The sequence below is a fragment of the Rattus norvegicus genome, chromosome 14, assembly GCF_021556685.1.
Source record: "Rattus norvegicus strain SHRSP/BbbUtx chromosome 14, alternate assembly SHRSP_T2T, whole genome shotgun sequence".
NCBI lineage: Eukaryota > Metazoa > Chordata > Mammalia > Rodentia > Muridae > Rattus > Rattus norvegicus.
Genome location: NC_141547.1, coordinates 60,072,930 through 60,100,460, shown reverse-complemented (window position 1 = coordinate 60,100,460; position 27,531 = coordinate 60,072,930).

Genomic DNA, 27,531 nt, shown 5'->3' with positions numbered 1-27,531 from the left:
CTCTCTCCAAACCCTCTCATTTCCTCTCATATTTAAGGTCTCATTTTTCAGCAGTTAGTTACAGTGTTAGTGGCAGTTCTAACTTAGCAGTAACCAGTACACCTCTGATTGTCTTAATGCCCTTTTAAGAGGAGGGAAAGCCTGCCTGATCATGGAAACCCAGCCAACTACCCAGAACTAGAGAAGCCATGAGTTTTGGATTACTGTGTTTCTGTAAAATTTCTAGATAGTCATATTATTACACTAAGAAGAAATATTTTAAAATAGTACATTATTTTCTTAAAGTTAATATATGAAATAGCTCAATGATTACTAATATTCACAGAGAGATTTTCAAAGATATAAATTATAACTAATTTCAAATAAAGTATGGATGTTTAATCAAAACCCTTTTTATTCCTCTCCTAGATTTGAGTTGTGTGAATTTTATTTTATTTTATTTTTATGGCAAGACAGGGTTTATTTTAGCTTATACCTTTGGACTCCAGGCAGAAACTCAAAGGCAGGAACAGACACAGACAGCACTGAAGAGCATTGCTCCCTAACTTTCAACCTGTGAGTCTCTAAGTTTGTATTTTTATGTAAGTTTGTGTATGTCACCCAAGTACGATACCATCTCTAGTAGGTTGTGCTCAGCCATACTAATTATTAATCATGAAAATTCTCAAAAATTATTCTTACAAGATTATTTGATATTATTTGACAAGGCCTAACCAGGAGCTGACTGAGATAGAAGCAGATACTTACACCCAACTAATGAACTGAAGTTGAGGTCCGCTGTGGTTGAGTTAGGGAAAGGCCAGAAGAACTTGAGGAGGGAGACACCAGAGGAAGACCAGCAATCTCAACAAACCTGAGCCTCTGAAATCTCTCAGACACTGAGCCACCAACCAGACAGCATACACTAGCAGGTCTGAATCCCACTTCCCCAACACAAATAAGCAGAGGACTGCCTGGTCTGGTCTCAATAAGAGAAGAGGCACTTAACCCTGGAGAGACTCCCCAGGGAAAGGGGTGGCCTAGAGGAATGTGTGGGCTTGGGAACATCTTGGAGATGGGGGAGAGGAAGAATGTGATAACAACAAGCTGTCAGAAAGCAGAACTGGAGGGGGATAATGACTGGAATATAAAAAAAAGGATTAAAGATAATTAAAAAGAAGTCCCTCTTTCCAGATGTCCAAATTTATTTTGTTTCCACTGAGAGCAGTCATAACACAATTTTGAGCTGTTCAAATAGCGATGTCAATATGATTTAATTTTCTAAGATCTAGGAAGTAGTTTCTGTTTGACTTAAAATTTTTCTTTGTATGTTAATCAAAGTGAACTCTTTTGTGTATTAGTGATTTTTCTATAAGAACTAATGAGAATCCAATGGAGACTGATGAAAAAATTAGTATATGTAATAAATACATTTAAACTATTATATTATGTGGCATTATATCCTCCAAGTATTTAACTGTAAATGGTTAGGTTTAATTTATCCTATTCTTCCTTTAAGTTTTTTTGAGGCTTTTAAAATGGGAGAAATCAATAATTTGAGAAAAATTTGTAGACAGATATTTTTAATTCAAAGAAAACAATTTTTCTAAGCAATATGATCTTTTGTTCTTTCAGAAAAATTCATTATTGCTGTAAAACAAACATAAAACAACCAAAAAAAATCCCAAAAATTTTTTTGATAGTTGAACCTCTTGAACCTTGGCTTCTACAGTTGATAATCAAGATAATATATATGGTTTGTTCAATTCATTAGGGTTGTTCAACTCTATTTGTATAACAAATAAGAAGTGTCATCTAAAAGACTTTTGCCTTCTTTTTAGACTTACTGAACGACTTGAGAGAGAGTAAATATGTCTAAGGGTCCCTAGCCCATATGTGACCTCTCATTATTATTTGCTAGAAGATAGACCTAATGGGAACAGCAGTTTGGCTTAACTACACCAAATCCACACAAGCTGAGACATCTACCCTTCCCTTTATTTCTTTTTCTATTTTCTATTCCTTTCACACTTGCACTTTCAGTTCCATAAGAAATGCCATGCAGGGTGGAGGATGTGGTTTGGTGGTGCAGCATTTGCACAGTGTGGACAAAGCCCTAGATTTTATACCCTGTACTACACGGCAACAAACAAAATGCAACTTATATTCCCTTACTACTACTGCCGCTATGGACATTGATCATCATTCACTTGAATGTGCCATGAATTAGTAGGCTATTAATTGAAAATGCCAGTGCCCTGCATGGAAAAGCACTTCCTTTGAGTTGTGAAGCATGAACCAGAGATGACTGAACATGAAACTTAGTGACTGACTGACTGACTGACTGACTGACTGACTGACGGACTGACAGACTGGATATTGAGTTCAGTTATCTGCCTGCCACCTCCTTCCACACCTGCCTAAGGCCACGGTTTCAGATTGATTCACAAAGTTTAATTTTTCTACATGATCTGAAGATTTAAACTGATTTCCTTGTGCTTGTGTAGTAAGTACTTTACTTAGACATCTCCCTGGCCCCTACATTTAAGTTTATTCTACCTTTGAGAATTTGTGTGATTCTAACTGATGCAGTATAATTTTATTATATGTGCATTTTTATCTTATATGATAGCAAGATAATAGCATCTTTATATTAAAATGTGCAAAAGACACTTAAAAATTGTGAACACTAAATTTTCTTCAACAAGTCATACCCTAAGAGACATTTTCTAAGTTATTAAGTGGCCCCTTCAATCTCTATCATTAATATTTAAGAAATTACTTGTCATCAATATAGCTAAGATATATCATAGTTAATTTCTATATTCTACCAAATCTCTACTTATTACAAACAAATATCCTTTTAGTTTTGAAGATGTAGATAGCGGTGTGCTCAGTGTTCTGTCTGGGCATCATAAAAGCATAGTCTGGCCTGGAAGACCATAGAATTCAAATGTGAAAAACACAGTTTCTGTTCAAACTCTTGATTCTTATGTGTTTTTTGTCCCTTCCTACTGAATTTTTGTTTTACTTATTTATATGGAAGCAAGATGCTAGATGTATACGTTATCAAAGGATCCTTATGGTATTCTATGTCCTATCTAGTCTAAAACCTAAATATTAAGATTTATAAAATTTCCTAGAAATTCACCAAAGGTTATAGAAATTAGAACCTTAAAGAATATCATAGTACATAATACTATTAATTTAATGAGTTTACTCACCTATAAAATGTATCATACTTCATTTCCCATATCAGTCTGACCTTGTAATCAATATAAAGTTGCCTTCTATAGAATATGCTGCATTTAATTGGACAATACGCTAAATCAATCACACATGACTAGATCAGCTTTATTATTTATAGTCTGTTAGTTATTTCATCATTACCAGAAAATAACTGTGCTCCCTCTGTGTTTTTTTCTAGGTCTGAGACTCAGCAAAACATTGAAGGTAGGCCCTGGAGCTGACATGCTTTTCTTTCATAGTAATGACCATAAGAGAAAATACCTCTCATCCACGGCTACTATAATCTGTCCCTCTCCTACATCATGGAGTCTAACAGAACATAACAACCATTCATGTTATTTCAATCATCTTCATTTCCTCAGAGGCTTGTGACAGAATTTGTACATGGTGGAAAGGAAACCAACATGAAGCTAGCACAGGAGGATGTAAGCGTACCTCAGGAGGCTCTGCGTACTCACAAGTATGTAGGGCATGAATTCTGTGTGTCTGCATAGTCCCCTCTTAATTTTGAATTAGGACTGCTCTGCTTGGGTAAGTGCCAAGCAATAGCATTACAGGAAAGACCCTACACGGAAGGCTGTTTCATGGTCTGCTAATAAGCAATCAAATGTATCAGCAAGTAGATTAGCCAAAAACTTATGTTACAGAGTAAAGTACAACGAATATAGACAGGTTCTTTCACTTATTGTAGTGTTTGTTTGTGGCAAACTTTATCACTGAAGGAAAAAGCTCAGGGCTAGATAATGAACAGTCTTTGCAAGAAAAGAGTAAACTTCTACTAACCTCAGAAACAGCACTCAACTCCCCACTCACTGTCTTTTATGTAAAATCTGACTCAGGATCTAACAGTTTAGAAGACTCAAGTACTTCGCAAGCACTTTTTGAATAGTTAACTTCATTTTCATACTAGGTATTTCTGTGTGCATCTAGCTTCATTTATGCACGATCAGAATTGTTTTCGAGACAAGGTGAAACAAGGACCTTCACCAATGCCAGAACATAAAATTGACTTGCAAACAAGCTCAGATCTCTGCTGTGTCTGCTTTCTCACTGCCACAGATACAGTGATATTCTACCAAGCCTGGCTTTCCTGGAGGGTGAGAGGATCCAAACTCTTATGTTGGTACAGGTAGCTCTTTACCAAGGGAACCATCTCCTTAGATGGTAGAAATGAAGAAAGAACAAAGTGTGGATGCTTCAGTACTTCTTAGAAGTGGGTACAAAATACTCACGGGAGGAAATACAGAGACAAAGTGTGAAGCAGAGGCTGAAGGACAGGTCATCCAGAGACTGCCACACATTGGGGATCTATTCCACATGCAGTCACCAAACCCAGACACTATTGGGGATGCCAAGAGGTGCATGCTGGCAGGAACCTGATACAGCTGTCTCCTGAGAGGCTCTGCCAGAATCTGACAAATACAGTTGTGGATGCTCGCAGCCAATTATTGGACTGGGAAGGGGTCACCAATGGAGGAATTAGAGAAAGTACTGAGGTAGATGAGGGAGTTTGCAACCCATAGGAAGAACAATAGTATCTACTAACCAGACAGTCTAGAGCTCTCAGGAACTAAAACACCAACCAAGAAGTACACATGGAGTGGACCATGTACCAGCTGCCTATGTAGCAGAGGACGGGCCTTGTCAGGAATCAATGGGAGAAGAGGTCCTTGGTCCTGTGAAAGCTTTATGCCACAGTTTAGGGGGATGTCAGGGCTGGGAAGCTGGAGGAAGTGGGTGGGTGGGGAGCCCCGTAAAGGAAGCAGGAGGTGGGGGATGGGGTGGGGTATTTCTGGAGGGGAAACCCAGAAATGAGATAACATTTGAAATGTTAATAAAGAAGATATCCAATTAAAAAAAATCTTCTGACGGTAAAATGCATAAACTAATTAGTAAATCCTTTAATTTAAGCTGAAAGAGGAAAAAACAAATACTTGATATTTCTTCATATTCAGTTTCTGAAAGTTTTGTTTTGATTCACGATTAATAAAGAAAAATGATCATATACTTTATAATGCTATGTGTTAAAATTAGACATCAATGATGTCCAATAAAATGACATTTATTTTTAGAAAAAAATCTTATATTAGATGGAACAGATTAATTTCAAAACTATAATACTAATTAATTGTATTAACACAATATTTTATTATGAAATCATGTATCTATATACTGGTAGTATTCCTTTTCATGTTGAGGTCTATTTTTTGATGGTACTTTCTGGCACTTCTCTCCAGTCTTGTTACTGATTGATCAACACATCCTATGCAATTCTTCCCAAAGATGTTGTGACGAATTGGCTGTCAAGCCTGAGACTTTTCACTTCAGTAATTCTATCTACAATATCTCATCACATATTATCAAATATGAGCCTGTCTAAATTTTGTTGTCTTTGTTGCCAACAACAAGTTCAAATTTATTAAAGATGACTTCCTTCATTATTTTCATTTGGATAAAAATTTCATTTATATCCCCTTCATCTCATAGACTTTAAAAATATTTATTAAATTATTCATGCAGTGTCAATATCTTTTGATGCGATACCAATAATAAGTCCTTTAATAAAATATATACTAGTAGTACAGTAAATTATAGATTCTAGGAAAGACTGTCTCAGCTGTCATAATTTTACTACAAATCTTTCATTTCTCACTGTTTTGAAAATTTGTGAGTTCTTTTGAAATATAAGGAAGAGAAAAATCAGAGTGAGAACAATGCTACAATCTATTCTTTCCTTTCTTCATTCATTCATTCTTTCTTCCTTTCTTTTTTCTTTCTTATTATTTTCAGATAAGGTCATACTTAGAAGTCAAGTCTAGCCCTCAATGTATAATAATTCTCTGTCCATGGCTTTTTTTGCCTGAAATTCCATGTCAGGAAAATGGCTTTTAAATTTATGTCTTCCACTAAAAACTTGACTAGAATGTCCTAATCTTCTACCAAATTAAGTGATATAAATATTCATCAGTATTAGTAATTTTTCTTTGAAAATAAAGTAATCTTACTGTGACCTACCCTGTATGGATTTCCAGAGTAGTGTGTATGGAACACAGAAAAAGAATACAGTGTGTCCTTTAGGTTGGAAACTTGGTCACATCTTAGGGAATATGAATACATGATTGTTTTCCTCTAAATTATTTAGCATAATTCTTCAGTCCGTCTTGACAAGTCTAGATGACTACAAATGGATGCTAGTATAAATTAACTTTTCTAATTAAATATTAAGAAAAATATCAACATCTACTTCTCTTTCCTTATAGATTCTGGAAGAGCATGACCAAGCATATGTGTCAGAAAACTAGCTTTTATGAAGAGAATTGCTGTTAATCCAGTTTTCATTTTTATAATCTATGATGTTGGATTAATAGATATTCATTCTTCCTAGTTTTCATACAGTTTTAGATTAATATTAGCTTTCTTTTTTCTTTTATTGGATTTTTTTATTTATATTTCAAATGTTATTCCCTTTCCCAGTTTCCTGGACATCAATCCCTTTTCCATCCCCTTCCTCTTTTTCTATAAGGGTGTTCCTCTCCCCATCCACCCACCCCTTCCCACCCCCCACATCCCCCTACACTTGCATGTACAGCCTTGGCAGGACCAAGGGTTTCTCCTTCCATTGGTGCCCAACAAGGCCATCTGCTACATATGAAGCTGGAGCCATGGGTCAGTCCATATGTAGACTTTGGGTAGTGGTTTAGTCCCTGGGAATTCTGGTTGGTGGGCATTGTTGTTCTTATGTGGTTGCAAGTCCCTTCAGCTCTTTCAATCCTTTCTCTAATTCCTCCAACAGGGATCCCGTTCTCAGTTCAGTGGTTTGCTGCTAGCATTCGCCTCTGTATTTGACATGCGCAGGTTGTGCCTCTCAGAAGACTGCTATATCTGGCTCCTGTCAGCATGCACTTCCTAGTTTCATCAATCTTATCTAGTTTTGGTGGATATATATATATATATATATATATATATATATATATATATATGCTGTACAAGACTGTTTTTTAATTGCATTTACTTGTATTTCCCCACTTGTCAAGGAACACTAGAAAGCCTGATTTACACAGTAATGTTCAGCTACTAAATAAAATTTTGATGGCTTAGACTTCCTCTAGAGTAGCTTCTTATACTATTATTGCCTTTGACCTAAAAGCATACATAATTATTTGCTTCTCTATTTTTAATAAATCTTAAGCTTGATACTAACTTAAGCTGTACTGCAAAGCAATAGTGATAAAAACACATAGTATTTGTATGGAAATAGACAAGTTGATCAATGGAATATAATCAAAGTAATGGGACCATGTGAAAGTGAAAATTTGCAAGGGACAGCATTCCATCAAGAGGACAAAATGGCAGCCTACGGATTTAGAATGGATCTTCACCAAATCTATGTTCATATAGAGGACTAATGTCCAAAATATATGAATAACTCAAAAAGTTAAATTCTATAAAACCAAATAACTCAATTAAAAAGTGGGTACAGAGCTAACAAACAAGGAACATCAGATTATGGATGCCTCAGTCCTATTTAGAGGGCAGAACAAAGTAATCACAGGACATAGAGTGTGGTCAGGACTTGGGAGAAAGAGACAAGGGGGGAGAAAAAAGAGAGGGGACAGGATCAGGTGTAGGAGAAGATGGGGGAGATCTACAGAGGTGTGTAGCAATGGGGGATGGGGAAATGGGCATTTCCAATAGAAAGTCCCAGATACCAGGAAAGCAGGAGGCTCCCAGGACCCAGTGGGGATGACATTAGCTGAAATACCCAACAAAGGGGAGAGAAAACCTGTAAAGACCATATCCAGAGGTTAGGCAATTTCCACAGTAGAGTCATGGGGCAACCCACCCTTCTCAAAATTTTAAGCCAGGATTGCTCCTGTCTAAAGGAAATACAGGAAAAATGTATGGAGCAGAAACTGAAGAAAAGGCTATGCAGAGATTGTCCCACCTGGGAATCCATCCCATATGCAGTTACTAAATCCAGACACTATTGCTGATGCCAAGAAGTGCTTTCTGACAGGAGCCTGATATGGATGTCTTCTGAGAGACATGACCAAAGACTGACTGATACAGATGTGGATGCTTGCAGCCAACCATCAGACTGACCAGGGTGACCCCAAAGGAGGAGTTAGAGGAAGGAGCTGAAGAGGTTTGCAGTCCCATGGGAAGAACAACAATATCAACCAATCATATCTCACCCCCACCCCACCCCTGCCCAGAGTTCCCTGGGACTAAACCATCAACCAAAAAATACACATTGGGGGACCCATGGCTCCAATTGCATATGTAGGATGGCTTTGTCTAGCATCAAAGTGAGGAGAGGCCCTTGGTCCTGTGAAGGCTTGATGCCCCAGCATAGAGGAATGCTAGGGTGGTGGGGCAGCAGCAGGTGGGTGGTGGGAGAGCGCCTCATGAAGGCATGGGGAAGAGTTTGGGATGGGGGGTTTACGGAAAGGAAACAAGGAAGGGGGATAACATTTGAAATGTATGTAAACAAAGTAACCAATAAAAAACTAAAAAAAAAAAATAAAAAAATTCTCAACAGAAGAGCCTTGAAGGTCTGTGAAGCACTTAAAGAAATATTCAAAATCCTAAGTCATATAGCTAATGCAAATCAAAACGACCCTAGGTTTCCATATTACACCAATCAGAATGACTAAGATCAATAATCTCATAAAGTTTAGGTTAATAATTTCATTTCAGTATCTGAAATTACCTAAAAGATGTCCCAATACAAACCTTAATATGGCAAAAAAAAAGTAAGAGCCTTGCATAGAAAATCTCCCTTCTTTGTTTGCATCTTCTTACTTTCTGTTACTCACCTAAATTTACCCGATAAATCTCAATCATTCAAATCAATTATTGTCACTGGATTTTGTATTTTTTCAAAGTATAAAATCTGATCAAATTACATAGTTTTTTGTCTCCATACAAGAGCAGGTAGAGATCTTTTTCACTGTTGTTTTCCTCCATGTATAATTTATGCAGTCAGCATACACTTCTTGCCTATCCTATCTAACCACATGCCATTAGCTGTCCTCTGACAGTTTGCTAGCCAGCCTGCATTGCACCTTTCTTTCAACACCGGAAGTACCCGAACTTAAAATATAGTTTAGTTTTCAAAAATGTAGATATGATCATATTATACCCAGTTCAATAAACTCAGTGATTTCTTTCCAGATTAATATAAAAGCCTTACATCAACCATTCTTGGTCTATCGAGGCAATTCATTCCCTCCATTTGTTTCCAAACATATTTATATTTCTGTATTTTATTGCTCATATTTTTCTCCTTTATCTATCTGCACTCCTCTTTGTCTATCACACAGACTGTACAAATATATGTACACTATCCACACACACCATGCTTATCTATGTTTGAACACATCTAGTTTATCCACCTTATTCTGAACAGCACTTGTTGTTAGCCTGGCGTCATTATTGGTGAGTACCTTCTAAGTTCTATGGCCAACACCCATCATCACCTGTCAAGACTTATTTCAAATGTCTTCCACTTAAAGGATCACTTCGGGGCTCTCTTTCACTCAGTGCTATCTGTCTTTCCAGAAAGGCTCATAAATATTTATTTGTAGGTTTCTTTGAGAATTCATCATAATGCATGATTTTAATCTGAAACCCTAGGAACTGAAACATTCCTCAAACAATATCGGAGATTGTCTTGTAGAAGCAATGAGATAAATAACTGTACCAATGTACATTCTAAAAGCTGACCCCTAAAGTTTTTATGCTTTTATCAATTAGTGATTCTCCTGCATACTGATTTGAAAAAATATATCAATAGTTGAAAATTTAAGAAATCTTTACCTCCTTTGGGTTATCTTGTAGACTTTTTTTGCTCCACTACTTGACTAAGAACAGAAATTATATTGTTCTTCATTTTGTGTTCAATTTTGTGTCATATCATCTAAGACGGTTTCATAGTAATAATATAATGATTTTCTCAGTTACCTAGCTATAATTCAGTATGGTTAACTAGCAAAAATACTTATGAATGGGGTAGTTATTAATCTACCAGAGTAGAATCAAAGCAAAGCCTGATTTTGTTCTTCAAAAAGATATACATCTGTCAACAACAATGTCTGCAGAAGATAACTCTTATTTTAAATTTTGTTTCTTTCAATCACTGGCAAACTACCATAAAATTTACATTATTCCTCTGCCTTAATTTCCCCTTCTAAAAAGTAATAGGTGATAAAAGACATGTATAGTTCACATGCTTCATACAAATAATAAGGAGGTTATAGTATATAAAACTTAAGAAGTAACTTTTAATGATGTATGTATATAAATATACTTATTAATTTTATTATTATCAATGTACAGTAGTAAAGAAAATAAAAAGAATATATATATATATTGTTATATAGCAGTAACAAAAGAATTCAAACCTGATTTCTGATATAAGAGAACAAAAAACCTTTGTATTCACCAATGCAACTAGGCATAGAATTTAAGTGTGAACAATGAGATGACCTATTTGAGTGCTTAATAGACTTAAATATGAATGATGCAAAAAGAGAAAGGACCATCAAAGACAGAAATGTTTGTGTGTGTTAACACCCAAGGGCAGTTAGTAATGTCAAAGAAGACATCGTGTGCTCAGTCAACAAATGTTCAGCTGTTAGACATTGCTTTCAACTGTCGTCCAGTGCCTTTCCGATCCTTTTCTGTTTGTAACATATACCAGTTTTATACAAATTACACATATGTGATTCTGAAGTGTCGAACAATTATCATACAGATTCGAAAATATTTCTATCAAACTAGTAGAAACCAATTCCAAGTAGAAAGAACTCCATATCCTCAGCAAATTTTATAATCCTAGCTCAAGGTAATTTTTACTTTTTTTTCTTTCTTATGACTTTATTTGATGAGTGATCATACAACTAGAACTGTGATATCTGTATTATTTTGTGAGCAATTTTTATTACTTTAGATAAAGTTTTCAAAGCTCTTCTGGGCAAGCATGGTGGGTTTGGTGTGCCACTGTATGAAGTTCCTAAATAATTACTAAAATTCTAGGTTGGAAATAATTTTTCCAGATTTAGCATGTATGAGGTCATTATACTTTTCTAATTTCCATTACAAAATCTACATTTTCTTTTCTAAAAATGAATCTGCATGCTCCTAAAGTTTTTGAGGCTAGTTCTTTGAAGTGGATTCCACCATTATGAGTACTCTTGCTTTGCCACTATTGCTCTGTAGTAGAATTTGAGGTCGGGGAGGGTGATTACTCCAGAATTCTTTTCATTGTGCTGGAATTTTTATGGGAATTGCATTGAATCTACAGATTGCTTTTGGTAAGATGGCCATTTTGACTATATTAATCCTACCACTTTATGGGCATGGAAGTTCTTTCCATCTTTTGATTTCTTCTTCAGGGAAATAAATCATTGATTCCTTTCTTTGGGGATTTGCAGTTCTTGCTATACAAATCTTTCATTTGCTTGGTTAGAGTTTCTCCAAGGTATTTTATATTATTTGTGGCTCTTGTGAAGGGTGTTGTTCCCTTAATTTCTTTCTCAGCCAGTTTATCATTTATTTAAAGAAGAGCTACTGATTTCTTTGAGTTAATTTTATATCCTGGCACTTTGCTGAAGCTGTGTATCAGCTGTAAAGAGTCCCTGGTAGAATTGTGGGGGTTGCTTATGTATACTAACATATCATTCATGAATAGTGATACCTTGACTTCTTCTTTTCCAATTCATATCCCCTTGATCTCCTTTCCTTGTCTTATTGCTCTAACTAGAAATTGAATATATAGGGAGAAAGTGGGCAACTTTGTCTTGTCCATTATTTTAGTGGAATTACTTAGATCTTTCTGTTAATCCTACATGTAACAGAGGCCTAAAATCCAAATATATAAAGAATGCAGAACCTTAGATTCCAACAAACCAAATAACTCAGTTAAAATATGGGTATAGAGCTAAAGAGAGAATTCTCAACATAGGAATCTCAAGTGGTCAATAAGCATTTGAAGAAATGTCCAACATCCTTAGTCATGAGGGAAATACAAGTCAAAATGACCCTGAGACTTCATGTTATACCAATCACAATGGCTATGATAAAAACCTTAAGTGATAGACTACACTGGCGAGCGTGTAGAGAAAGAGGAATATTCCTCAATTAATGGTGGGTTTGCAAACTTGTATAACTGCTCTGGAAATCAATCTGGCAGATTCTCTGAAAATTGGGAATAGTTCAACACTCAGCTATACCACTCCATGGCAAAAACCCATGCCACAAGAATGTGCTCCTTTGTATCAGCTTTCTTCATAATAGCCAGAAACTAAAACAACTCATGTGTCTCTCAAATGAAGAATGGATACAGACAAAGTGCTTCATTTAAACAATGGAATGCTAATCAGCTATTAAAAAATAAGGATAGCATGAATTTTGTAGTCACTTCACAGAGAGGAAGAACTAAACAATAAGGAAGGCCCAAGATAGGATGCTTCAATCTCACTTAGAATGGGGAGCAAAATATTCATGGGAGGCAGAGGGAGAAATGGGCCTAGATGGGACCTCCCCAGTAGAATATGGGGGCAGGATCAGGTGTAGGGAGAGTCGGTCCCAGAAGGCTGAGAGAATGAATGGAAATCATAAGCTGCTGGGACTAGGAATTTGGCGGTAATCTCTAGAAAGTCTGAGAAACCTGGGTTAGGTGAGGCTTCCACGAGTCAATGCAGGTAACCTTAGATGAAATGCTTAACGGTGGAAATATGGAACCTGAAGAGCCAACCGTCTGCAAGTAGGCAGGACACCCAGTGAAGGGATAAAGCAGCAACCCACCTATAAAACTTTTAATGGAAAATTTGTTCTGTCTAAAAAGAAATACACAGACCAAGATGGTGTAGAGGCTGAAGGAATGGTCAACATGAGACTCGTACCGTGGGGAAGCTTCAGTCTCTGACCCTATTAAAGATACTCTGTTATACTTGTAGAGAGGAGCTTAGCATTACCGTGCTCTCACGGGGTCTACCCCGTTGCTGATTGAAGAAGATGCGAGTGCCCACAGTCAAACATTGAAACCAAGACTGTTACAGAAGAGGGGAGAGACTGAATACCTTGAGGTGATAGACTCTCCACAGGAAGATCACAGTGTCACTTTACCTGGAGCTATGATAGACTGGGCCAGCGACCACAGAACATACAGTGGCTGAAGGGGGTAAGGGACTATAGGGAAGATTCGGAGGAAGACAGATTTTGGGATGTAAATAAATGAATGAATTATTCTTTTAAAGGAGTACTCTTGTCAGCTGTTTAATTCCTCAGTTTCCTCTTGTTAATTATGTGACCTATAGTTTATCTTGCAGCTTTGATGGAAATATTGTTTCTCTTCATAAGCTATCAGCAAATAATTATTCTTAGCTTTCATCTCTATGTGTAAGCTTGCTAACAACTTAGGTCCTTTGGAGAGAGCACCAAGACTTTCTATGCACGTTCCGTTGTCTGTCCAAGAACAATCTCTGAAGCCCCACCACAGAGGTAGGAATGGTAAGTAACAGACTTGTTTACAGGCAGGATAACAACAGCTAATGGTATCTGACTCGTCCCTGCTTGCCTCTTCCAGCGGGGAACTTGCGTCCTAGAAATTACCTGGTTGAAAGAGTCAAGGATCTATTATTCTTATCTTTTGTTTATGGAGGTTTTCACACGTCCAAACCTGGAAATATAGAGGAAAATGTAAACAGAATCAAAAATTTCCATCTTTGTGTGGACTACAGTTAAAATTCCCCTTACCTGTAAATAAAATGTTACAATCAAGCTGCCCTCACCAATCTACACTATTTAAGTTTTGAGTTTGTGAAATACTAGGTAAAAAATTCTTCCTAAAAAAAGTTTAACTCATATTTATGACAAATAAAGGCACCATAATAAGACTGTAATGTATTCCTTTGGACAGCGCAGTTTCTTTTGGTTTTAAATGTCATGCTGCCATAAAGGAAACATTTATGACAGGGTGCTTGGCAGGTGTTTGCTTATTAAACACTTTTGTAACTTAATTGAAGAATATCTTCACATCATCTTCTGTAGCATCTATTAGTAACATTCTTTTACTCTCAATTCATTCCCATTGTAAGTAAAGGTTGCAGGTACACAGTGAACCTAAAAGGTCAGTGCATCTTCTAAAATTCAAATCTCTAGCTATGAAAATTATTTATCCAAGATGTAACTCTCCACTCATTCCATGTGACTACAGGAAGGCAAAATAGTAAATCACCCAGTTGAAAGCCTCATATGCTAGAATAGTGTCCTCCAGTTAGAGACCTACTCTGTAATTATAAATTATAAAGTTCTGATAAATTGTGAGATTCTTTTGAATAGAAAAATCACCTATTTTGATTACACATCATGGGTTTTCGAATTCAAAAATAACAAAAGATAATCTCTCTGATCATAGCACTTTTTTCTCAAAGAGGAAAAAGCACTGAAAACATTTCTACTATCTTTTTATGAATGACAGAGAAGTAGAAGCATCTTTCACTACAGAACAATAAATCCACTGGAGCCAGGCATTAGCAAATGGAGAGAAACACTGATTGGAAACTAAAGACCTGTAGCCAGGATACCATTAGTTATTATTTAGTGTATCCTATATTCTCCCTAAGCTCCAACTTCATCACTTGCTAAGCTTAGACTGTCTGTTTTTATTTATTATATTCAAGTAATACACCGTAATTATGCTTTTCTGATATTTCAATTGAAATATTTAAAGCTACCAGCTCTTATAATTAAGACAAATGTTAAGATTATGTAAAACCTACCTTTTCCTTTTCATTTGTGTGTTTGATAACTTGAACTCTTATAGAAGGAATAAGTCAGTTCCTTAATTACTTGATCATGCTGTTGGGATTCTTAGCCAAACCAGTATTAGGAGATGGACTTAACTTTCGGTAACTGATACAAATCGCTCCATTTTGTTCTCTAGAAGAACATAGACAGTAGACTTTTGCACTAGACTAATCTTAAATGAACCTCTGTGATCACTTTCTGTCTTGCATGCTGAATCATCACACAAAATAATTCTGAACGTGAGTGTACATCCTTTTGAACTATTTGTATTCTAATAACAAAAATGTTTCTTTAGCAGCAATGTACTAAATCATTTATTAGGTAAATACCACTTCTTGTTCACTAACTTTTTAAGAAATAATTGTTACTTGGTCACTGTTAGTCATAACAATTTTTATGTAAATAATTTAATTATTTATCTAAATAGACATCCTAAAATGTAGACTAGAAGAAAATTTTCCACTTATTGAAGCATCTTCCTTAAATCATAAATTATATTATACCATAAATTTCATATATTTAAATGTTCCATTTTTTAATGTTGGTGCTAGTAATGAAATGATATTTCTTACTATCTGATAATTTTCTAAATCTGATAATGTGTAGAGATAATTTTTATACAATTATCAGACAGAACATGTTCCATTAGCAGAATCAAGGTGTTCTGCTGATAAAATTGAATAATGAGTCTTTTCCTAATTTGTTGGAAAAATTAGTAGAGATAATTTGTTCAATCTTAGATGATTCAAATGAGCTCATTTTCTTAGAACATTCACACTTTATGCATCTAAATGACACCTCTTTTTCCATTGGAGTCTGCATATATCACCATTTTTCAAGTAGGTAAATATACTGAATAATTTTGGGAAGGGTTGATCTACCTCAAAATCACTAAGGAAGATATTAAAAAAACCCTAAAATTAATGAAGGTAATATTTAATAACAAATAAAACGTGTGTACTCCATGATATATTTACTTATCTTGTATAATTATGCAATTGTTTATTGTGTTCCTTTAAAAATTGTTCCAGCCAAACAAATCTTAGAAATTGTTAGTCTCAATTAACCTGGTCCCTGAGATCAACACTGGATCACCAACTAGGCAGCATACACCAGCTGATATGAGGTCCCCAACACATATACAGCAGAGGACTGCCTCCGGATCTGAATTCAGTCAGAGACACCGAACCCTCAAGAGACTGGAGGCCCCATGGAGGTTAGAAGTCTGGTGGGGTGGGTGGAATGAAGACATCCTTGTGGAGAGAGGGCTCAGAGGAGGTATAAGATGTGGAAGGATCGGAGGGTGAACTGGAAGCAGAATAAAATCTGGAGAGTAAGAAAAAAAAAGAAAAAATAAGGGAAATACTTAAAAGAGAAAAGAAAATGGGAATTACTATGTCATATCCATAAAATAAACCATATTGCAAAAAATGTGAAATTGTCAGTCATAAGTAGAGGAATGCCAATCTTGGACTTCCCTAGTCTGGATGAATATACTCCTAAAGTTGTATCATGGCATGTTTATAAAGGTTTATCATAAATATTAAAACCCGAATACTACTGCTAATTTCATTGTTTAAATGTTCAGGAAAACTGTTCATTTTAACACTGATAAATAATGGAAATCAGAATTAGAACTGAGAGCTTTAAATGGAGCTCAGTGGCAGCGACCTGACCCGGCATGTAAAGAACCAGGGCGGTATCACCAAAGGCTAGAAAATTCACCTTTAATCTTTATGATAGATATTCCTTGTTCAATCCATAGAATCACTATTGTTAAAACATTCCAGTTCCTCTCAGCTTTAGTATTTTTTTCTAGCCAAATGAAAATTTCAAATAATTTACATTACTTTTATTATAAAGAATACAATAATAATGATGATAATATGAATTTAAATGTAAAAGCATTTGTAATGTCACATTATTGTTTTCTGGGGACTAAGCCACCAATCAATGAGTACACATGGAGGGAATCATGGGTCCAGCCACATATGTAGCAGAGGATGACCTTATCTGGCATCAATGGCAGAAGAAGCCTTTGGTCCTATGAAGGTTCTTTCCCCAGTGCAGGGGAATGCCAGGGTGTTGAGGTGGGAGTAGGTGAGTGGAGTGGGAGCATCTCTTTAGAAGCAGGGGGGGGTGAAGGGAGGGGGGAAGGGGATAGCATTTGAAATGTAAATACATAAAATATCCAATAAAAAAGTTTAAAATATCAAACATAAGAATACTATATACTGATGATATATAGTGATTCAGACCCTTTTCTCTCTTTCTTGTTTATTAATCATTTTAATGTTTACATTTCAAATAATATCTCCCTTCCGGTTACGCCACTACAACCCTCGCATCCTATCCTCCTCTCCCGCTCCACTTTGCCTCTATGAGGGTGCTTCCCCAACCACCCATCCTCTCCCGCCCCACAGCTCTAGCATCCTCTTCACTGGGACATCAAGCTTCTACAGAACCAAGGGCCTCACCTCCCACTGATGTTAGATAAGGCTACCCTCTGCTACACATGTATCTGGGTCCATCAATAAACTCTTTGGTTGGCGATTTAGTCCCTGGAAACTCTAGGTGGCCAGGTTAGTTAATACTGTTGTTCTTCCAATGATGTTGCAATACCATTCAGCTCATTCAGTCCTTCCCTTAACTCTTCCATTGGGGTCCCCGATTCAGTCTGATGGTTGCTTATAAATATCTTCATCTGTATTGTTCAGGTGCTGATAGAACCTCTCAGGGAACAGCCATACCAGGCTCCTGTCACCAAGTGCTTCTTGACATCAGCAATAGTGTCAGGGTTTAATGTTTGCAGATGGGATGGATCTCTAGGTGGGACAGTTTCTGCATGGCCTTTCCTTAAGATTCAGACCCTTTTCATAGTTAACTTTTTCATTCCTCTTTGAGATATTTCACACTTTTGAATGTTCTCAATGTTCTGAGTGTTTTGAACCTTTGCAGTTCTGTCCAGGTGTAGCGTATTTGCTCGTCTGTCTAGTGAGAAAAACACACCTTTGCATTCCTCTTAAACAGTCCCTGCAGTTTGAGTACTGCTCTAAGGTTGCTAGTGGCTCTCTTCCTCTTCTCCAGTATCTCATGCAGTAAATAATTAATGTAGTGGTTTAATTTAAATATATGTTAATGTATCATAAAAGCAAAAACAGAATCCACTCTTTTCTCACTACACTGAACAGTGCTTCCACTACAGAAGGCATAAATATGTAGCAATTTGAATTACAAAGGATTTTACAAAAACATAATTCAAATAAATCAATTAAATATATATGTAACTTGGAATGTAAGTAGGAACCTTTGAATTATATTGTTTCTAAGGGTTACTTATCCAGGCAGGATATATTTATAATTTTATAATGATTACAATATAGTTTATATAGTATTCTTATGTTTGATATTTTAAACTTTTTTATTGGATATTTTATGTATTTACATTTCAAATGCTATCCCCTTCCCCCCCTCCCTTCACCCCCCCCTGCTTCTAAAGAGATGCTCCCACTCCACTCACCTACTCCCACCTCAACACCCTGGCATTCCCCTGCACTGGGGAAAGAACCTTCATAGGACCAAAGGCTTCTTCTGCCATTGATGCCAGATAAGGTCATCCTCTGCTACATATGTGGCTGGACCCATGATTCCCTCCATGTGTACTCATTGATTGGTGGTTTAGTCCCCAGAAAACAATAATGTGACATTACAAATGCTTTTACATTTAAATTCATATTATCATCATTATTATTGTATTCTTTATAATAAAAGTAATGTAAATTATTTGAAATTTTCATTTGGCTAGAAAAAAATACTAAAGCTGAGAGGAACTGAGATGCTTCTGAGATCACAAGGTTAGAAGCCAACAGAGCTGAAAAGGAATTTCAAAGCTATTTGTCTAGAATTCTTTCCCTTTTCTTAGCGTTCCATTGACATAAAACATAACAGCATCTTAGAGCCAAGAGCAGATGTGCCCATACGGTGGCTCCTGTTTCCTGGATTTAAGGGAAAACTCTGCATGCTCTGTTTACCTACAAAACTGTGATGTGAGTTAAGTATTTTACAATGTTTGCTATTGGGCAACCACTAAGGGGCAGTCATACACAACTGTCAGCACATAGTGGCTCTGGGCAGTGAGTCATGGCAGCTACAACCCCATTGCAGGGAAAAGAATTGAATCCTCTTGGTTTTATTTCTCAGTTGAGAACTGGAGCAGAAAGAAAGCAAAACACTTTGTCTCCCCCCAGGATCTAGTTATACCTTCTACGAAGACAAACACATCACTTGCAATTCTCTTAGCCCATTGCTGATGAGAAAGAAATACATTCAGAGAGCTTACTGGAGCATCCAGATAAACCCCACACCAAAATAAATGGTGGCTTTGTTTACAGATCACTTTCTTGTCTTTCCCTTCTGCCCTCTGTTCACAGAGGCAAGAAAGGAAACTGCAACCACGAAAAACATTAGTTCTCTGTTCAGAGCTAAAATATAAGTCTTCAAATGGGTTGTAACAAGTGAATTTGAGGTCCAAAACTTAGTGCTCTGTGAGGTAAAGTCCTCCCAGCTCTATCTGATTTGATCTTCTGCATAATATCCTTAGGCATTGCTCTTAGGATGGGCAAGATTGGGTGGAGGGAAATTGCTGTTATAAAGGTTAGGGGGGAAATCCTTAAACTACACTTGACAGGTTGTATTGATCTACTACAAAATCTAACCATTACTGAGACAGATGGGGGAGCTCTGAGACTCTCAATCCCAACATTGCATCAGCTATTGCTGATCATGCTGCACATGCTGACAATACCTCCAGTCTGAAAAGCAGGGCTTACATGCCTGAAATAAATTGTTTTGATTAGAACCTTTAGGAGAGAAAGTCATAAGGTACAGTTTTATCGACTACTTGCCAAACAACGCAGAGCCATGCACTGTAAGCTTGTTTTGCTCTTGTAAGTCATGCAGCAACTAGGCTTTTATTTTCTAAGGTTATGGACTTAGACTATAACATATTATCATCTCCTCTGAATTATTGCATGCTTGGCAGGCTAGGAAATGGAATTAATTTTCAAGGACTGCTGACCTCTCTTTATATGTTTACATACCTGCTTCTGTACTTGTAGTGGAGTCTGGTTTTGTCTACTAAAGTTTGCGGTGGTTTTTCTGACAATATATTAAGAATCATGATCAGCAAGGTGTGTTCCAGAATCCTGCACCAGGTTCTAAAAATAAATTATAGGAGAATAATCTGTTAACTAGCCATGTTAGTAAAACCTGTTCTCTCTCTCTCTCTCTCTCTCTCTCTCTCTCTCTCTGTCTCTCTCTCTCCCTCTCCCTCCCTCCCTCCCTCTGTTCTCCCTGAAGCACAGCTTCCCTTTGCAGAGAGATTTCTTTTAATCCATTGCTGTTTTCCAAAAACAAGACAATTTAGTGCAATCAACCAAACAAAATTTAGACAAATCATTGTGAAATGCAAATCGTGAAGCCAGTATCCTTGCTTTCTGAAGCTGGACTTGTGTAACATTATCCCTCTTGAAAGCAGTTATTGTGATGCTCTTTTCTCTGCAAAATGCATAGATCTCATTCTTTTTGCTTATTTTCTTAGGCAGCATAAATGAGTTTCCCTGGTTGCCATTTTAGATAGGACTGAACACATAGGATCATTATATGTACTACCAGTAATGATACCATTGTGGTGGGACTATCCCGCTTACATAAAAACAAGCATCTTGCCTAGGGAGAATGTGTGCATTTGTTTTCTATATAAATGATTTTATAAGATCATAACACAAAGGCTGGAAAAAATAATTTGTATGAGTTTTATCATTCATTCTATTAAAGATGGTATGTGGTAAGATTTATATATAAAGTCATTACATTGCAATTTACAAAATACAGTAGCAAATATGATCTAATGTGATTGACTTCAATTCATAAATTTGATGATATTTACTAATCCTACCACATTCCAACTCTGTGTTAAGAATAATTAATAAATTAATAAAATGCATGTAGAACATGATGACTTCCCTTTGGGATTTTACAATTCATTCAGAAGATATAAATCATTGAAATGCATTTCGAGCTAGAAAATGCTAAATGTCAACTGATTATTAAAGCTATGCAGGAAGACACCGATAAGTACCAGTTCAGCTTCAGAAAGGGAGAATGAAATCTGGACTGTAAAAAAGGATTAAAGATTAAAAATAAACTTTCAAGAAAAGAAAGAGGAAAAAAATTAGGAAAAATTACTCTGTGTGCCCCAAATAGAAGGTGTGATTATAAAGGTTCTATCTATTTAAATAACTCACTTGATTTGTCATATGTTGTTAAGAAATGAAGTGTGTTGTGTGGAAAAGAAAATCCAATCATTCAACAACTCTTCAAGCATTCACAGTTGTCCCTCTGTTTTTTAGCCATCAGAAGAAACAAAAGCTGCAAACAAATGCAACGTCATTTCGTCCTGTCTCTAAAGCTGTTTGGGAGAACGAGTATAGGCACTCACTTTGCAACCAATCTTCTGTTCTCCAAGAAAATACAATGATTTCTAATATCTATTCTTTTAACAACAAATCCTCTTATATTACAATAGTTCTCTGGACATCCATTTAAAAATTTAATCCAGGATGATTTTCATGACTTTTTCAATTATTTCTAAATCAGTACATCCTAGTAATATGATGTGCTAATCTCTTTGTCATATTTATTCTAGAACGATAGCTTCAGAAACATAAATTTGCTGCTTATTGAGAATGACGGTACTCCTACTTGAAATGTTTTGTGCTTGCCATGCATATAAAGGATGTGCATTGAATCTGGTTGACAGTACACACCACCAATACAACCTACTATCAAAGAATGTAAACATGAAGTAACTTAATTCTTATCACACCAAATTCTCAAAATATGTTCTTACACTATTCACCACATACATATGCATAAGAATAAATGAACAACTCTAGTAGCAGGTATTTTCAAAGGCAGGGTGGGATATTGTTAACACACTCTATATTATTATCATTAAGATTAAATACTGTATTCAATATATACTACATATAAAGTCTTTATAGTAAATAACAATTGGTAGCTTTTTGTTAGCCTATCTCCAGGTTTTTAAACAAACGCATATATGTTTGTTAAAGCAGTATAGTATGCATGTGCATGCAAGCATGTATACCCTCAAAGGCCAGAGAAAATATCTAGTGTATCATTTATTGTTATCTGTCTTAATACCTTCATATAGACTTTCCATTTGAATCTGAAACCCACTGATTGGTTTAGGCTAGCCCAGCAATCTCCTGTGGTCTTTATGTGTCCACCACTCAATTCTGTGTTCACCAGTCTGTGGGACTGTGTACAACCTTCAAATTAATACCTAGCAAGCAAATTCAGGTCTCCATGCTTGTCTAGCAAATTCTTTCATACCCCAGGCCATTTCCTCATCCCTTTACAGGAAGCATTTTAAGGAAAAAGGATGTAAGCAACTGTGAAGAATCACACAGTCGGTTGGGATATACCATACTCATTTAGAAATGAGACTAATAATCCAGGTCACATTATATAAAATTCTTTCTCATCATAATTTATATAATGTAAGTACATAAATGTGATTTCTTATCAAACACAGTCACTACTACACATATTGCATATCAGAGAGGATACCTATTTCTAGTTCATAATCAAAACTGTAAGTGTAGGTGCTGGTTAGTTTACTAGAGTAGAAGAATATCTAATTAATTCCATTCTTTGAAAATCAGTTTGACTTCATATTCTTACTGTGGTAAAGTGTGGAGTATTATTGTTTCATAATAGTATCCACTTTTCAATTATTTCAAAAATTGTCTGCAAATTTATTGCCTGGTAGGAATTTCTTTGTACCATTTTTCTACCTACAAAATATGAATATACTTTAAATTTGGCTCAAATGAGCTTTGCAAATTACATAAAGTACATGTGTATATCTGTGCCTATGTGTGTTAGTGCACATATGTTTCTGCTAATTATATCTAACTCCAATAAATCGTATCACAGATTTCTAATTACAGAGATTTTTTTAACACTTGAGTACTGATGGAAGTCATCCAACTTTTATTTATGTTCTTAGCTTTGAATCATCACCCCAGTACTTCCCGTTTTCTTTTGACATTTAGTTACATAGACAAAGATCTTCTACATAAGCCATTTGTGCTAAACTGTCAGGAGATGAACCAGTTTCAATTTTTTAAATCTCTTTCTTTAACGTTAGAACACTTAAGTCAGCAGAGCTGATTCATACATGATTTACTTGCACTTAGTCATGAATTATGGCCATTCACCAAGAACATATAAAGAGGGCATGTATTTTGGCTTTTCCCTTGTATTTATTGTTTTGTATTTTGCATTTCAATGGTGGCTCAATACCACAAGTGCCTCTCTTCAACTCTTTAAGGGGAAAACCTTAAAAGAATGTACAGATGTCCTTAATTCCCTACTGTGTTCCTTGTCTTTCCAATATCAAGTGATACATTATCTGTAGGCCAAGTGCTTTGAGCTCATTTCTCCACTTATGAAAATCCAAGTATGCAAATACCCATGTGCTCTCAGAAATGCAAGCTCAATTTAAGTTATGCCACTGAGGAACAAAGGCAATTAAATTAGCCTTCTCTCTCCTCCTTGATGCCTTTCTCTGACCATACCACTTTAGCAGTAATTTGTCTCAAAAAAATGTCAGATATGTTCAAGATCAAGTAAAGATTCTACCAAGCATCCCAAGCCTCACATGACCTCCAGATATAAATGTCCTATGCAGGACTGACTTCCCTTATTGACTATCCACTCTGATAAAGAAAAAAAGTTTGTTCTGGAGCCTTGCATCTCTGCTGAATATACTGAGCTTTCGCCAAAGCCTTAAGCTTACATTCGCACTCTAAATTTCTCTGTAGTGACCTTCTTTATGGAAGAAAAATGTTTAGGACAAAATACACATTCTTAATATCACATTCAAGTTAATTTAGCAGATGGTATTCTTGTTTATTATAAAATTATAAAATATCATAGTATACGAGAAAAAGATGAAAAAGGCAATGCCTTGTTCCATTTACAATGTGTATCCCTTTATCACAGAGAATTAATGAATATTTTGAAAGTAAATTTATCTAACAGGATCTGGCAATGGTACTGAATTTTTTAAATTATCATAGTAAAAGATGACAAACGTAGTTGTAACATCACTTTGGTAAATCACAAATCATTTATATTTTTTCTGTATGTTTTTGGCTGAGGATCACGGTTAATTTCCCTTTATGTGGTTATTACAGCTATGCATAGATATATACAAGCAAATCTTTTTTTTTTTTTACATTTTTTTTATTAACGAGTATTTCTTATATACATTTCGAGTGTTATTCCCTTTCCCGGTATCCGGGCAAACATCCCCCTCCCCCCGCCCCTTCCTTATGGGTGTTCCCCTCCCAACCCTCCCCCCATTGCCGCCCTCCCCCCACCAGTCTAGTTCACTGGGGGTTCAGTCTTAGCAGGACCCAGGGCTTCCCCTTCCACTGGTGCTCTTACTAGGATATTCATTGCTACCTATGAGGTCAGAGTCCAGGGTCAGTCCATGTATAGTCTTTAGGTAGTGGCTTAGTCCCTGGAAGCTCTGGTTGCTTGGCATTGTTGTACATATGGGGTCTCGAGCCCCTTCAAACTCTTCCAGTTCTTTCTCTGATTCCTTCAATAGGGGACCTATTCTCAGTTCAGTGGTTTGCTGCTGGCATTCGCCTCTGTATTTGCTGTATTCTGGCTGTGTCTCTCAGGAGCGATCTACATCCAGCTCCTGTCGGTCTGCACTTCTTTGCTTCATCCATCTTGTCTAATTGGGTGGCTGTATATGTATGGGCCACATGTGGGGCAGGCTCTGAATGGGTGTTCCTTCAGTCTCTGTTTTAATCTTTGCCTCTCTCTTCCCTGCCAAGGGTATTCTTGTTCCCCTTTTAAAGACGGAGTGAAGCATTCACATTTTGATCATCCGTCTTGAGTTTCATTTGTTCTAGGCATGTAGGGTAATTCAAGCCTTTGGGCTAATAGCCACTTATCAATGAGTGCATACCATGTATGTCTTTCTGTGATTGGGTTAGCTCACTCAGGATGATATTTTCCAGTTCCAACCATTTGCCTACGAATTTCATAAAGTCGTTGTTTTTGATAGCTGAGTAATATTCCATTGTGTAGATGTACCACATTTTCTGTATCCATTCCTCTGTTGAAGGGCATCTGGGTTCTTTCCAGATTCTGGCTATTATAAATAAGGCTGCAATGAACATAGTGGAGCACGTGTCTTTTTTATATGTTGGGGCATCTTTTGGGTATATGCCCAAGAGAGGTATAACTGGATCCTCAGGCAGTTCAATGTCCAATTTTCTGAGGATCCTCCAGACTGATTTCCAGAATGGTTGTACCAGTATGCAATCCCACCAACAATGGAGGAGTGTTTCTCTTTCTCCACATCCTCGCCAGCATCTGTTGTCCCCTGAGTTTTTGATCTTAGCCATTCACACTGGTGTGAGGTGAAATCTCAGGGTTGTTTTGATTTGCATTTCCCTTATGACTAAAGATGTTGAACATTTCTTTAGGTGTTTCTCAGCCATTCGGCATTCCTCAGCTGTGAATTCTCTGTTTAGCTCTGAACCCCATTTTTTAATAGGGTTATTTGTCTCCCTGCGGTCTAACTTCTTGAGTTCTTTGTATATTTTGGATATAAGGCCTCTATCTGTTGTAGGATTGGTAAAGATCTTTCCCCAATCTGTTGGTTGCCGTTTTGTCCTAACCACAGTGTCCTTTGCCTTACAGAAGCTTTGCAGTTTTATGAGATCCCATTTGTCGATTCTTGATCTTAGAGCATAAGCCATTGGTGTTTTGTTCAGGAAATTTTTTCCAGTGCCCATGTGTTCCAGATGCTTCCCTAGTTTTTCTTCTATTAGTTTGAGTGTGTCTGGTTTGATGTGGAGGTCCTTGATCCACTTGGACTTAAGCTTTGTACAGGGTGATAAGCATGGATCGATCTGCATTCTTCTACATGTTGACCTCCAGTTGAACCAGCACCATTTGCTGAAAATGCTATCTTTTTTCCATTTGATGGTTTTGGCTCCTTTGTCAAAAAAAAGTGACCATAGGTGTATGGGTTCATTTCTGGTTCTTCAATTCTATTCCATTGGTCTATCTGTCTGTCTCTGTACTAATACCATGCAGTTTTTATCACTGTTGCTGTGTAATACTGCTTGAGTTCAGGGATAGTGATTCCCGCTGAAGTCCTTTTATTGTTGAGGATAGCTTTAGCTATCCTGGGTTTTTTGTTATTCCAGATGAATTTGCAAATTGTTCTGTCTAACTCTTTGAAGAATTGGATTGGTATTTTGATGGGGATTGCATTGAATCTGTAGATTGCTTTTGGTAAAATGGCCATTTTTACTATATTAATCCTGCCAATCCATGAGCATGGGAGATCTTTCCATCTTCTGAGGTCTGCTTCAATTTCTTTCTTCAGTGTCTTGAAGTTCTTATTGTACAGATCTTTTACTTGCTTTGTTAAAGTCACACCGAGGTACTTTATATTATTTGGGTCTATTATGAAGGGTGTCATTTCCCTAATTTCTTTCTCGGCTTGTTTCTCTTTTGTATAGAGGAAGGCAACTGATTTATTTGAGTTAATTTAATACCCAGCCACTTTGCTGAAGTTGTTTATCAACTTTAGTAGTTCTCTGGTGGAACTTTTGGGATCACTTAAATATACTATCATATCATCTGCAAATAGTGATATTTTGACTTCTTCTTTTCCGATCTGTATCCACTTGACCTCCTTTTGTTGTCCGATTGCTCTGGCTAGAACTTCAAGAACTATATTGAATAATTAGGGAGAGAGTGGGCAGCCTTGTCTACTCCCTGATTTTAGTGGGATTGCTTCAAGTTTCTCTCCATTTAGTTTAATGTTAGCAAATGGTTTGCTGTATATGGCTTTTACTATTTTCAGGTATGGGCCTTGAATTCCTATTCTTTCCAGGACTTTTTTCATGAAGGGGTGTTGAATTTTGTCAAATGCTTTCTCAGTGTCTAATGAAATGATCATGTGGTTTTGTTCTTTCAGTTTGTTTATATAATGGATCACGTTGATGGTTTTCCGTACATTAAACCATCCCTGCATGCCTGGGATGAAGCCTACTTGGTCATGGTGGATGATTGTTCTGATGTGCTCTTGGATTCGGTTTGCCAGAATTTTGTTGAGTATTTTTCCGTCGATATTCATAAGGGAAATTGGTCTGAAGTTCTCTTTCTTTGTTGGGTCTTTGTGTGGTTTAGGTATAAGAGTAATTGTGGCTTCGTAGAAGGTATTCGGTAGTGATCCATCTGTTTCAATTTTGTGGAATAGTTTGGATAATATTGGTATGAGGTCTTCTATGAAGGTTTGATAGAATTCTGCACTAAACCCGTCTGGACCTGGGCTCTTTTTGGTTGGGAGATCTTTAA